The sequence below is a fragment of the Nyctereutes procyonoides genome, unplaced genomic scaffold (assembly GCF_905146905.1).
Source record: "Nyctereutes procyonoides isolate TBG_1078 unplaced genomic scaffold, NYPRO_anot_genome, whole genome shotgun sequence".
NCBI classification, from domain to species: Eukaryota; Metazoa; Chordata; class Mammalia; order Carnivora; family Canidae; genus Nyctereutes; species Nyctereutes procyonoides.
Window position 1 is genome coordinate 5,415,935 of NW_026575141.1, and position 14,266 is coordinate 5,430,200.

The following is a 14,266-nucleotide window of genomic DNA, read 5'->3' on the forward strand; positions in this document are numbered from 1 at the left end:
GCGCGGCGAGCGGGCGGGGGCGGGGGCGAGGGAGCCCGTCCCCCGACACGCCCCAGGGCCGGGGAGCGGGGAGGGGGGAGCGGGGAGCGGGGAGCGGAGGGAGCCCCTCGGAGCGTGAGGCCGTCCCAGGAGTGGCCACGAGATCGCCCGGTCCCGGCGAAGGGTCCCGCCCGAGTCGGCTGCGCGCGGAGACCTCTCGGGGCCAAGTCTCAGACGAGCCCCGTCCCGCGCGGGGATGGGGCAGGAAGAGGACAAAGCTGGACGAATCCTCCGCTGCTGTTTCCTCCAGACGCGCGGACACACGCCCGCCAAGCAGGGCCCGCGTCCCCCACCTCCGCGGGCAGCGCGGACCCCGGCCGCAGCCCCCATCCCCGCGCGGTGGCCTCTTGCGTCCCGGGACTGACCGCGTGAAGGCAGGAGAAGGGAAGCCAAGGCCGAGATCTGTGAACCGCAGGGCCCTGACCCCTCTGCTTTCCCCGCGCCCCAACCAAGCCAGAGCCCGAACCCTCTCGGGAGGGCGGTGCCTTGGCCCCTCGCAGCCCTCACTGCCGAAGACCTCTTCCCGCCACCACTCTGCCCCCCCCCCCCCCCCCCCCGGCCCCACACCCAAGGAGCTGCGATCCACGACTTCTACCCACCCTGCCTCTGGAGCGTGTTCCGAGTGGGCACTGCTGATTTTCACTCTCATACGAGGGAGATGTGGAAACCCAGAGGGCTTATTTCACTTAATCGTTCATTCAGGGAACATCTACCTGGTGCTGGATCAGAGGAGGCAATCGTTCTCAGGTCTCTACAGGTCTCACCCAGGAAAGAAGTGGATACACTTGGGAACCAGGCAGTCCCAATGCATCCAGGAAAGTGTTAGGGGATTCCTGAGCCAGGGACACACACCAATCCCTTTTCTTGGCTATCCACTCACCAGGTTATGGACGTGCATTGTCTGTGTTCACAAGCCCTCTGTATTCTTCAGGAAAGAAGCCCTCCTTTGCCTAGACATCCCTACTTATTCTACAACCCTCAGTCAGGAGTCACCTCTAGGCAGCCTCTCCTGATGCCCACCCCTAGACCAGTAGAGGCCTGCTGTGCTCCACACTGTCCTCTTTACTCCTGGGGTAACACCTGTCACTTTGTCAAGGTCAGGTTTTTACTTTTGTGTCTGCCCAACTTCTGGAAGATTGGGAAGTACTATAGTCATTTTTGTATGTCTAGCATCTGAGAAAGTATCTGACACAATAAATGAGAAAGGTAAATCTTTCAACTACACAATTAATACTCTGTCTTATCATTTAACACATGATTTCACATGGAGTGAAATGTTGCCTATTAAGTATAATGTTGTCCTGTAAGTCTCTTCTCTCCCTCCCCCCCCACCTCCTTTTCTTCCCTCCCTCTCAAACCCCCAGCCTGGTGCTCTGAAAGATGATGAACACAGATCAAGGAGGTTTCATTTGCTCCCCAGAGGTCAGGATTACACCCCAGGTCCTCTGGTCAAGGTGATCCAGATGTGGGGAAAGGCTGTTGAACAAGCCCATGAAGACCCCTTTCAGAGAGCCTGCTCCAGGTATCAGGCTTGTCCAGACAAGGCTGGTGTGGGGGTGGCAAGGCATCAGGATGGGCGCACAGAGCCTGGGCATTGAGGACACTGGAAGGCTGGAAGCCCAATAGCTGTTTGCTCTGCCCAAGCATGGCTCCTTCTAGTCCTGGCTTAGCCAGCAAGTTTGGTTAACAGTTGACCTTGACTGCTGACTTCTTGGTTCATGGAGGGAGGGGCAGAGAGGAAGTTGTCAACTGTGACATCCTGTGATCCAGGCTCTCCTCAGGGAGTTATTATCCTGAGTATTAGGACTAATCTCTCCTTGGTTCCTGGGGTGCTGGTCACCATTCACCTTGGATTTGGGGAACATTCAGGAGAGACCTGAACCTGTCCATTTTCAGGACCCAAATTTGGGCAAATCCTGATTGAGGATGGGGGTGAAGTTAGGGGGCAAGAGGTAAAGGCTTAGCAGGCAGGGGGTGGGAAATGGACTGTGGTCCAGGGATGCATAGAAGGGCCAGGAGTGGTGGAGATGCCAACCAGGTAATCAGCTTAGGAGGATGATCTGAATTAATCCTTGTAATCCCTGGACTCTGGACTCAGCCTCCTCCTAATCCCATCCCAACAGATCATCCTCTCTGAGGATCGATGCAGCCATTTATCCCCCTTTGCCTTTATTTCTAAAGGCCCATTTAAAAGGGAAAAAATGTGAATATTTCAAACATGCAGAAAAGTACAGTACAGAGTATAATAACAAATATCTGTGTACTCACCACTGAAATCCAACAACTGTTCATTTTGCCTCATTTGATTCAGAGATAGCCCTTTTATTTATAGTTTCACAGTTTTGCTTTATATGTATGTATCCACGAACAACAAAATATTGATTTGTGTATTTAAAAAATCTATCTGGGGGCTCCTGACTGTCTCCATAGAGCATGTGACTCTTGACTTCTGGGTCCTGAGTTTGAGCCCCAGATTGGGCATAGAGATAACTTAAAAATAAATAAGGAAAAACTCTGCAAACTTTCTTCCTTTTTTTTTTTTTTAGATTTTGTTTGTTTATGAGAGACAGACAGAAAGAGAGGCAGAGACACAGGCAGAGGGAGAAGCAGGCTCCATGCAGGGAGCCTGACATGGGACTCGATCCCCGGGTCTCCAGGATCAGGTCCTGGGCTGAAGGCGGCGCTAAACCACTGAGCCACCCAGGCTGCCCTGCAAACTTTCTTCTTATCTCAACTTTTTTTTTTTTTTATATTTATCCATGTTTCATTTAGCTCCAATTCATGAATTTTAACTGCTGAATACTACTTCAGTATTTGCACATTCCACAATTTATTTATCCAGTCTTCAACTAATGGGCATTTAGGCTGTTTCCAGTTTTCTGTGTTAGAAAACAGTGCTTTAGGGGCATCTGGATGGCTCAGTTGGTTAAGCATCTGACTCTTGATTTCAGCACAGGTCATGATCTCAGGGATGTGAGATTGGCCCCCATGGGCTCCTACTCATCTCTGTACTTGGCTGGTAGTCTGCTTCTCTCCTTCTCCCTCTGCCCCTCCCCCAGCCCAACTTTCAGGTGCTCTGTCTTTCTCTCTCTAAAATAAATAACTAAAATAAGTAAAACGAAAACAGTGCCTTTGTGGTTAGTGTTGTACATGCATCTTGCACATATATATAAGAACTTCTCTAAGGTAGATACTGAGGAGTAGAATTTCTGGGTCATAGAATAATATGTGCATCTTAAACTTTGCAGATTATTACCAAATTGCTCTATGAAATAGTTGGACCAATTTACGATCCATTAACAATGGCTTCCAGGGCTCATTTAGATTCACTAGCATATTTATAAGTTCCTCTGCTCATCATTCCTTCTTGCATTTCTTTCCTTCCTTCTTATTTGCTTCCCTTCTTATGAAGTATATCTTTTGGTGGTATTTCAGTGAAAGTCTTTGGTAAACATTCTCAAATATCTTTGTTTCATATAACCTTTTTTCCCCAAAGATTTTATTTATTTATTCATGAGAGACAAACAGAGAAAGGCAGAGACAGGCAGAGAGAGAAGCAGGTTCCCTGCAGGGACCCCTGATTCAGGGCTCAATCCCAGGACCCCGATCACGACCTGAGCCAAAGGCAGATGCTCAACCACTGAGCCACCCAGATGGCCCTATATAATATAATTTAAATAGAAATTGAAAAAAAAATAAAAAATAAATAGAAATTGAATTTATTTTTTTATTTTAATTTTATTTTTTAAAATTTTTTACTTTTATTTTTATTTTTATTTTTTTAAATAGAAATTTAATGGGCATAGAATTTTAGGTCGAGAGCTTTCTCTTGGCCTTTGGAAGATATTCTTTTTCTATAATCTTTTTTTGCTAATGCTTTCACTAGTGTCTTTTAACTATTCTTCCATATTTCATATCTCATCACTTCCCTCCTCCATATTCCCCCCCTCCATATTTTGAATGATTTCATTAGCTCCATCTTCCAATTCACTAATTCTCTTAACAGCCGGGTCTATGGGACACATGGGTGGCTCAGCAGTTGAGTGTTGGCCCTCAGCTTGGGGTGTGACCTGGGAATCCCTGGATCAAGTCCCACGTTGGGCTCCCTGCGTGGAGCCTGCTTCTCCTTCTGCCTATTTCTCTGCCTCTCTCTGTGTGTCTCTCATGAATAAATAAATAAAATCTTAAAAAAAAATTAACAGCCAGGTCTGGTCTACTGTTCAATGGGTCATTGTGTCTAATTTCAATGATGCATCTTTCCCTATGTTTTACTTTTTCTCTCAATAAGGTTTTTTTTTTATAGGGCAATATTTTCATTTTGGTTTATTTTCTTATCTTTAATCTTTAATAGTTTTAAGTATACATATTATATAATGCTTTTCATGTTGTTTTCTTATGCACAGTTCTTGGAATGTCGATTCTCCTATTTGTTGTGTCTGCTGACTCTTCCTTATGGTGGCTTGCTTCCTTGTCCAGTTTATGATATTGTGAGGTCTTCTTCATTGGATGTTTGATTGTTTTGTGAAAGTCTCATATGCCCTAGGTTATGAAAACATTGTGACAGAGCTCTTTTTTCTTTAAAAAATTTTTTTCTAATTATTTATTTTAAAGAGAGAGAGAGAGCATGAGCAGGGGGAGGAGCAGAGGGAGAGGGATCGAGAGAGAATCCTTAAGCAGCTTCACCAATGAGCATGGAGCCCAACTTGGGGCTGGATCCCAGGACCTTGAGATCATGACCTGAGCCGAAATCGAGTCAGCCATTTAACCGACTGAACCACCCAGTTGCCCCAATGACAGAGCTCTTTCTTGCTTCTCTAGGGATATATGGTATTCTAAGTTTCCTAAGTCAGGGTTAGATTTAATTTCTCTGCTTGAGGATCCAGCATCATGCAGATAATGTAAATCCAGATGCAATACAAGCATTTGCTCAGGCTTGGGACTTTAATTTCTGAGTTGATTTGTGTTTCTATCCCTTTTCATTGCTTCCTTGGACTGGTGTGTGTTGTTTTCATGTTTTTTCCATGAACAAAGTAGATCTTTGATAATCTGAGCTTTGTGCAGGGTTTTCAGTCCCAGCTTCTCATCTCTGGTGGGCTGAAGTGACATGCCCTATAACTGGAAGCACTAAAACATAGTTCCAGGTTCCCGGGTATATATCTGTGTCTGAAACCCACCATGGGCCACTGTGATAGCCCCCTCTTCTCATATCTTTTCTTTTCTGTTTTTTAAAGATTTATTTATTTTTATAGAGAGAGAGAGCACAAGTGGTGGGGGGAGCAGAGGAGAGAGAGAGGATCTCCAGCAGACTTCACACTGAGTGAGGAGACCCACTCAGGACTTGACCCCACAACCCTGAACATCATGACCTGAGCCAAAATAAAGAGTCAGTCACTCAACTGAGTTAGCCACCCAGGTGTTCCCTTATTCTCTTTTCTTTGGCTTTGTATTCCTTAATTCTGATGTTTGGAGATATTTCTTTCTTTTTCTTTTTTTTTCAAGTTGGCTCCATGCTGGGCTTGAACTCATGACCCTGAGATGGAGACCTGAGCTGACATCAATGGTTGGATGCTTAACTAACTGAGCCACCCAAGTCCCCAGGGAATTTCCTTTTTTAAAATAAATTTTGGGTGGGTGGGGGGTGCCTGGGTGGCTCATTTGATTAAGTGTCTGCCTTCAGCTCAGGTCATGATTTCAGGGTCCTGGAATTGAGCCCCATGTCAGGCTCCCCTCCGAGGGGAGTCTGCTTCTCCCTCTCCCTCTGTCTCTCCCCCTACTGGTTCCTTCTCTCTCTCTCTCTCTCTCTCTCAAATAAATAAAAATCTTTAAAAAAAATAAAATAAAATTTTACATTATCTAGGTATTAATTTTGTTTTAATGTTGTTTTTGGTTTTGTTTTTAATTTTTAACATACTCTCCACACCCAGTGTGGGGCTTGAACTCACAAGCCCAAGATCAGGAGTCACATGGTCTACCAACTGAACCAGCCAGGCATTCTGATACTAATTTTTAAATTCTTTTTTATTTATTTTTTAAAAGATTTTATTTATTTATTCATAGAAACGGGGCGGGGGGGTGCAGAGGCACAGGCAGAGGGAGAAGCAGGCTCCATGCAGGGAGCCTGACGTGGGACTCAATCCAGGGTCCCCAGGATCACACCCCAGGCTGCAGGCGGCGCTAAACCGCTGCGCCACTGGGGCTGCCTTTATTTTTTTTTTAATATTTTATTTATTTATTCATGAGAGACACAGAGAGAGAGGCAGAGACATAGGCAGAGGGAGAAGCAGGCTCCATGCAGGAAGCCCGATGTGGGACTCAATCCTGGGACTCCAGGATCATGCCCTGAGCCAAAGGCAGATGCTCAACCACTGAGCCACCCAGGTGTCCCTAAATTCTATTTTATGCAACCTTTTTGTGTGTGTTTTAGGTGGCACTGGGTGAGGAGATAGCTACACTAGTTCAGTCTATCCCATTGCCACAAGTTCCTCTCTAGATTTTATCTTTAGCATCATTCCAAATAATCCCAATGCTGTAAGGTGCATTATAGTTTGCAAAGAGTTTTCACATACAATTTCTGCTTTAATCCTCCCAACAACTCTAAGGAATGAGTGTTACTGTTCCCATTTTACCAAGGGGAAAACTGAGACTCAAAATTGCTACTTTTTTTTTTTCTAAAGATTTTATTTATTTATTCATGAGAGACACAGCGGGGGCGGGGGCGGAGACATAGGCAGAGGGAGAAGCACGCTACATGCAGGAAGCCTGATATGGGACTCCATCCCAGGACTCCGGGATCATGCCCTGATCCAAAGGCAGACGCTCAACCACTGAGCCACCCAGGTGTCCCTGAATCCTACCTTTTGGACTTCAAATCCAGTGCATTTCGTAGCTTGGACTTTATACGAGGAGCTTGTCTTTTCTAGACCTCCAGCTCAGACCCATTCCCCAAATTATGCTGATCATTTGCTCTTTATCTGAGGCCCTCTGAGAGGCTCTTTCAGCCTAACGCAATGCAACCCTTTGGATCTGACCTTCTCTAGCTCAGCTCCTGATGCCAGTCCCCTCCTTCCCCATTTGGCCTCAGTGAAAATAATGGGCTATATACAGGCCATGGCTAATGGGAAGAATGACTGGCAGCTTATCCTTGGGGTCTTTTATTCACTTACCACTAGGCCATCTTTATGCCTCTACCCTAAAAAGGGCATGCAGTGTATATGTGTGTGTTGGGGTACTGGAAAAAATTTTAAGAAAACCAGGGCTCGTCCGGGATTTGAACCCGGGACCTCTCGCACCCTAAGCGAGAATCATACCCCTAGACCAACGAGCCACTGATGTCTATGTCTAACCAGATGTGCCTTCCCTGCCACATCAGCAGCAGGCGCAGTTTGTGGTTCCTAGAGGTGGAATCTTCTCCCAGGCTGGCAACCAGCCCAGGCCGGCTGCACTCCAGCGGGCTTTGCCTCTCTCTTGGCTCTCTTCGCTCCTCCCCGGCCCAGTCTGGAGCCACACAGATGCTCCAGGCAGGGCCTCTTCCCCAGGACCAGCCGTTTCTCCCTCGTGGGCTTTGTGGGGGTGCTGGTGGCAAAAGGCTGAAAAGAAGCCAGGGTCCAGCAACCTCCACTTTCCAGGGGAGCCCCAGGTCTGAGGAAGCCTGTCTGGCATCTCTGGCACCCCATGAAGAACGGCCCTTCTTTCTTCCCTCATGATTAGACCACCAGAAAAAAATCCTCCAAATCATTAGCCTCTTAGATGAGGAAGTAGAAGACTGATCTAGATCACCTTGACTAAAAGACATGTGCTAAATTGCTCAGTTTCCTCATCTGTCGGTGGGTGGGGAAAGTAACACTTGCCCTATGTGTCTTACGGGTAAGACAATGTCTGTGAAAGCAGTCTACAAACTGTAAGGGGCTGTATGAAGGAGATGAGTTCTTCTGATGGCAAGATGGGGGTCGGGGCGGGGGGGCGGAAAGACTCAACAGGAAAGTTGCTCTTTAATGCTTAAAATAGGCTGGGCAATATATTCTATGTTTTATAGCTCTTATTAAGCCTCATAACAACCTTGTGAGATAGGTGTCATTCCCACTGTAAGAAAAAGAAACATCTACATTCAGCTTACAAGAGGCACATTTATCTAAGTTTAAAGCCTGTTTTAAACACAGTACATACTGCTACCCAGACTTTCTAGAAAACTAGAGATGAGAATACATCCTGTAGATACTCACACTCCCTCCCACACCCCAGCCTGCCCTGCTCATCCTGCCCAGGGGAGGCTTTAGGGAAAAACCTGCTAACAGGGTAAGTGTGGCCTGGGTGGGTACCTTGGGCTGCGGGCTGCAAGTTTCCGCCTCCCAAAGGAGGTTCAGAATCTGGGGTCTCAGGGAGCCCAACGTGGGACTCGATCCCTGGTCCCCAGGATCACACCCCGGGCTGTAGGCAGCACTAAACCGCTGCACCACCGGGGCTGCCCCAAGCCACGCATTTTAAATACAGCTAAGTTGGGATCCCTGGGTGGCGCAGCGGTTTGGTGCCTGCCTTTGGCCAAGGGCGCGATCCTGGAGACCCAGGATTGAATCCCATGTCAGGCTCCCTGCATGGAGCCTGCTTCTCTCTCTGCCTCTCTCTCTCTCTCTCTCTCTCTCTCTCTCTCTCTCTCTCTCTCTGTGTGTGTGTGACTATCATGAATAAATAAATAAAATCTTTAAGAAAAAAATCTGGGGTCTCGGGAGACCCCAGGGTGGGGGAGGGGCCCTGCCTGGCTAACTCTTTTGCACGTCCCCTGTACCATATCCATCACCCTCCTCCCCACCCACTACCACCCAGCCTTGCTTGCTTGCTGAAGGCAGAGCCCTGTCTTGTTAGTCTTTGGGTCCTGCCTGTGTCTGGCACTTGGCAATCCTGCTGACAATGACTCCCAAGCATTTCTATGCGCTGGGTTCTGTGTAATCACTTTACCAAATTAATCTCATCTTCACAGCACAACTGTTATTGTAGACATCACTTAGCAAATGTCTGTGGAATGAATGAGTGAGTGAGTACGTGAAAGAAAAGTCTCATGAGAGTACACAAAAAAATCACTAGTGGCAACAGATATTCAGGTCAATCCTCATCTCTTGGCTCCAAGTAGAAACCATAAGCCTGAAGAAACCCTCCTGCCTTCTGTGCTTTTAAGCTGGCTTCCTAATGAACCAACTCCTCTCTTGGATAGGCAGGAAGAGAATGGCCCCTCACTTGAGAGGATTGGCCAGTGTTTGTCTCTGCGGGGGGTGGGGTGGGGGTGGGGGGGTTATTGTCTCCATCCAGGAGGGCCAGACCAGACAACTGGTTCTGCTAACTAATCATGGCCAGGAAGAAAGGCAACAGCTCATCTATTCTAAAACCAAAGAGACTTTTTTGGGTAGCTGTTCTCCAGCTATGAACTGGCTTATAAATAATAGCACATTCAACACGTCATTCTGTTACCTCAGCACGCATTCCCTAAATTGCTCATTTTGGTAGATGTGCCAGGAAGTGAGGTTGCTCCAAGAGAGGCTCCTAGGGCTAAGAATGTTTCAAGGATGACACCGGGGTTGGATTTCAGCCAATGCTTCTCTCTGGGGGTGCTCTTCAAATTTGGCGCAGGATCATTCTTCTTTTTGTGGCCTGTCTGGAACAGTGTCCTGCCCACTAAATACCAGTAATCCCTTCCTCACTGTTGAGACAGCCAGAACACCCCCCCCAACCCCACCCCCCGCCACACACAGCCAAATATCTCCAGGATGGCAGGGGTCTGGGGAGAGGATGGGGAGAGGAGTACTGCTCTGGTGGGAATCCAGTGGCACCTACCCTTTTTCCCTAGGCTAAAATTACTGTGGCCTTGCTGTGGGCACTAGGCCTTTAGGCCCTCAATGACTTGTTTGTCTCTGTGTTTAACAAGCCACAGATGGAATTCTCTAGGGACAATCATGGCTCTACCTCTAGGGGCTTCCTCCCTTTCCTCTCAAGAGAGGATAGTTTTTAGTCAGGCAAATCCTTTGATGATTCCTCATTTCTGTGACAGCATGTAGGCCTTTCTCTTATATCATCATTTGTCTGGAGAACCCTTATGGGTCAGTATTTAACAGACAGCATTGTCAGAACACATCATCTCAAGTTCATTGTCACCTCCTATGTATCAACAACACAACAAAAGTCAACACTGGTTGCCTTGAGAGAGGGGAAATGGATGGGAAATAAGCTGCTTCTTCACTGTATATTCTTTTTTTTTTATATAGATGGATTTTATTTATTTATTCAAGAGAGAGCACAGAGGGAGAATGAGAGGAAGAAACAGATTCCCCGCTGAGCAGAGAACCTGACTTGGAGCTCATACTCAGGACCTTGAAATCATGACCTGAGCCGAAGGCAGACTGATGGAGCTACCCAGGTGCCCCTTCACTGTATATTCTTCTGTACTTTTTGAATTTTCAGTTCTGGACATGTCTATAACCCACTCAAAAACAAATTAAATTATGGAAATCTAAGCAGAGAGAAGCAATGATTAGAGAGGGCAATGAGAAATATATTTCAAGAGTCTAGGGAGACTCAGTATCCTCTGGGTCAGAACAGGCCAGTGGAGCTGGTATTTGGCTCCCAGCCTAATGGTTCTGGTCTATGTCCAGTTCTGAATTATACTTTGTGTTGAGTCTGTATTGAGGGGTAATAGGCGTATACCCAATCCTGTGAAACTGGTTGTTCTGTCTACTTGAGAATGTTGTTGAGGACATTGTTTATTGTATCACACCAACGGCTCCTTTGTGTAGTTCCCACGGAGGCATTCTTGTCTGTCATAATCCCAAGAACAGTTGGTTTGCATTTACTTTCTGGACACTGAATTATGTAAATGTGTAGCTGCTAGAAAGCATGCATGTATGGTCATATTTCAATTTATTTATTTTTTTTTAATTTTTTATTTATTTATGATAGTCACAGAGAGAGAGAGAGAGGCAGAGATATAGGCAGAGGGAGAAGCAGGCTCCATGCACCGGGAGCCCGACGTGGGATTTGATCCCGGGTCTCCAGGATCACGCCCTGGGCCAAAGGCAGGCGCTAAACCACTGCGCCACCCAGGGATCCCGATATTTCAGTTTAATTCCTGACTTTTGAACTCCTCACTGTTGTTCTCTTTCTTCTTTTGCTCCTACATTTGATTCGTGACTTCTTGTTGTGGCCCATATATTCCCCACAAACCTCTGTCGAACTACTTCTGGAAAGGGTGGGAGTATAAATGAATAAACTCTTAAAGAGAATAGGAAAAAAAGAAAAAAAGCCCAAACACTAAAACTATTCAAAAAGGATCCTCTTTTGGGGGCTCCTGGGTGGCTCAGTTGGTTGAGCATCTGACCCTTGGTTTTAGTTTGGGTCATGATCTCAGGGTGGTGGGATCTAGCCCCACATTTAGCCCCACCATAGAGCGGAGTCTGCTTTGGATTATCCCTCTGCCTCCTTCTGCCCTCCCCCTGTTCTCTCTCTCTCTCTCTCAAATGAATAAATGAACCTTTAAAAAATCCTCCTTTTCTAGGACTTTCCTTTTTTCTGGACAATTAGAATGATTGGAAAAACAAATTTCCTCTTGACCATTTGGTTCTGGACATTTATGTGTAAAACTAAATCAGTAGTTCTTAACTGGAGAGTAGGGGCCATTTTTACCTCTCAGGGGATATTTGTGTCTGGAAACATTTTTGGTTATCATGACTGAGGTGGAGCTAGTGCTATTGGCAGCCAGTGAGTAACGGTCAGGAATGCTGTTAAACATCCTACAATGCGTAAGACAGCTGTCCTTCCCTCAACAACAAAATATACCTGACATAATTTTCTGTAAAGCCTTAGTATATTATCACGTTCCTAAATCAATAAAGTGACTTTAAACCCGAAAAGTGCACCGCATACATTAAATGTACTTAAAATGTCTTCAGTTTTTATATCATTACCCTCCACTTTACCCCCTGTACCATCCTCAAAATCTTTCTGCTCCCTACTCTATGGCTTTACTGACTCTGAAAATTTGTTGTCCCCTGCGTCAGTTTATACTCTATGCTTGGGTAAGGCTCTTTTTGGCCTGAGCTGTTCACCACCGCCACCTGGCACTCTGAGCCCGGGCATCTGCCCCATCTTATTCAGGGCTGAGTTGCTCCCAGCTTGGGCCCACTGCCCCTCCCTCTGATGTTGCGTGGAATATGGTCAGAAGGGACTGTTTGAAAAGGTTTCAGGACCGACCTAGGAGGGGCCAAAGATGCAGCCACCTGGGTAGTGCAGTGACAGGGCCTTGGGGTGTCTTTTGCCCACATCAGCTGGGATGGTAGCCCAAGCCCAAGGGTTCCTGTCAGAACCATTTACAGAGGTGGGCAGCTCAGCAGAGCCCGGAAGACAGCAGAGGTTGACTCGCTCTACTCAACACAGGCTAACAGGCCCCATGGCCTGCCCAGAGGCAGGTCTTCAAACATGGCCTTCGGGATGGCCTCTGGCCCAGGTCAAAAGAGCCTGCCTGGGGCAGAGGACCAGCTGACCCAGGCATCTAGTGGAGACAAAGTGGCCTTGCATTTCCTGGATGCTTAGCTGGGTCTCTGCCAGGATCCTAGCTGTGGGTGCGTGCCCGTGCGCACACAAGACACGGAGACCCCAGTCTCTCACAAGTGGCTGGCAAGTCTGCTCTGAGCCTTTCTAGCTCAGGATTCAAGGGATAGATTTCAGTCCTAAGATGTGGACTTTCGGAGTTTCAGATGGAAAGCCACAAGTGTTTGCTCAGCTCCCCTAACTTGGTGGAATCAAACTCAAGCACTTTCTCTGCTGCCCTAGAGAGCAGCTCGAGCCTCTGCTTAGCTTCCAGACCACCAGCTCTTGCCTTTTGGGGACTCCTTGGATATTCCTCCAGGCAGAGTTCAGCAGGCGGCCTGCAATCTGAGGGGAGTTTGCATGCAGATCTGAAGGCCTCTTCTTCTGTGGCGTCGTCCTTCCAGGAAACCTACTTTCACTCTTCTACCCTGGAGTCCCAGACTCTGTCCTCTGACTCTTCAGGCATAAAGGTTGGGACTTTTCTGCTGGAGTTCCAGCTGTCCCTTGCCAGTTAGCCTGGGGAGTGTCCTCAGGAAATAATCCATTTACCTGTAGACGGTTCCTTTCATTCGAGGATTGGGTCCTTTCTGTTGCTGCCTGCTTTGGGGTACCTTATAGTGCTTTCCAGTAGATGGTTCGCAAATTTTGTCCAGTTTATAATTTACCCCGCGGGGGGATTCCTCTGATACAAACTACTGTGCCACCAGGGGCCATCCTTTCGCTTCCACTTAGCTGTATTTATTTATTTTTAAATTTTTTATTTATTTATGATAGTCACAGAGAGAGAGAGGGGCAGAGACACAGGCAGAGGGAGAAGCGGGCTCCATGCACCGGGAGCCCGACGTGGGATTCGATCCTGGGTCTCCAGGATCACGCCCTGGGCCAAAGGCAGGCACCAAACCGCTGCGCCACCCAGGGATCCCAACTTAGCTGTATTTAAAATGCGTGGCTTGGGGCAGCCCCGGTGGTGCAGCGGTTTAGTGCTGCCTACAGCCCGGGGTGTGATCCTGGGGACCAGGGATCGAGTCCCACGTTGGGCTCCCTGAGTGGAGCCTGCTTCTCCCTCTGCCTGTGTCTCTGCCTCTCTCTCTGTGTGTCTCTCATGAATAAATAGATAAAATCTTTAAAACAATAAAAAAATAAAGTGCGTGGCTTTTATCTACATACTCACGGTCTGCTGAGGTGGGGCAGAGGGCACATTCACAGGACTGAGGTGTAGTGTTGGAGGCAGAGCTTAGGGCAGAGCTGGCCTCGCTGGGGTGGGCTGTGCGGAAGAGGTCTGGAGTCCAGCTCTCACAGCTGGGCAGGACTTGAGAGCAGGCAGGGCAAAAGGATGGGGGCTTGGGCACTGCTGAGCTCAAGGCAGGGCCAGGGAGCAAACTAACCTCAGCCTGGCTGGGAGGAAGGGGGGAGATGGGGGCATGAGGGCTCTGAGCAGAAAGCACACCCTCTCTGGGTAAAGTTAACAGGAAGAAACAGGCAGCCAGGGAGGCCTTAGACTTCAAGCATTGTCCAATTGCCCTTGTGCCCATCTGTGAAGGCTGTTTACTAAGCTGCTCCCAGGGTGCTCCCCAGGATGCTCCCCTGGCTCTGCCCCTTCCTGGGGCATGAGGCTGCTCCCCAGGCTGGCTGTGAGTCCAAGATCTCTGGAGAGGGAGACTTA

At 47.7% G+C, this 14,266-nt stretch overlaps 1 non-coding gene across 1 annotated transcript; it reads right to left on the bottom strand.

Annotated features, from left to right (window-relative positions):
• Window positions 1-7,291: 7,291 nt before the first annotated feature.
• Window positions 7,292-7,363, bottom strand: TRNAP-AGG (transfer RNA proline (anticodon AGG)). Its single transcript has one exon. It is a non-coding gene; the product is annotated as a tRNA-Pro (tRNA).
• Between the last annotated feature and the right edge of the window lie 6,903 nt (window positions 7,364-14,266).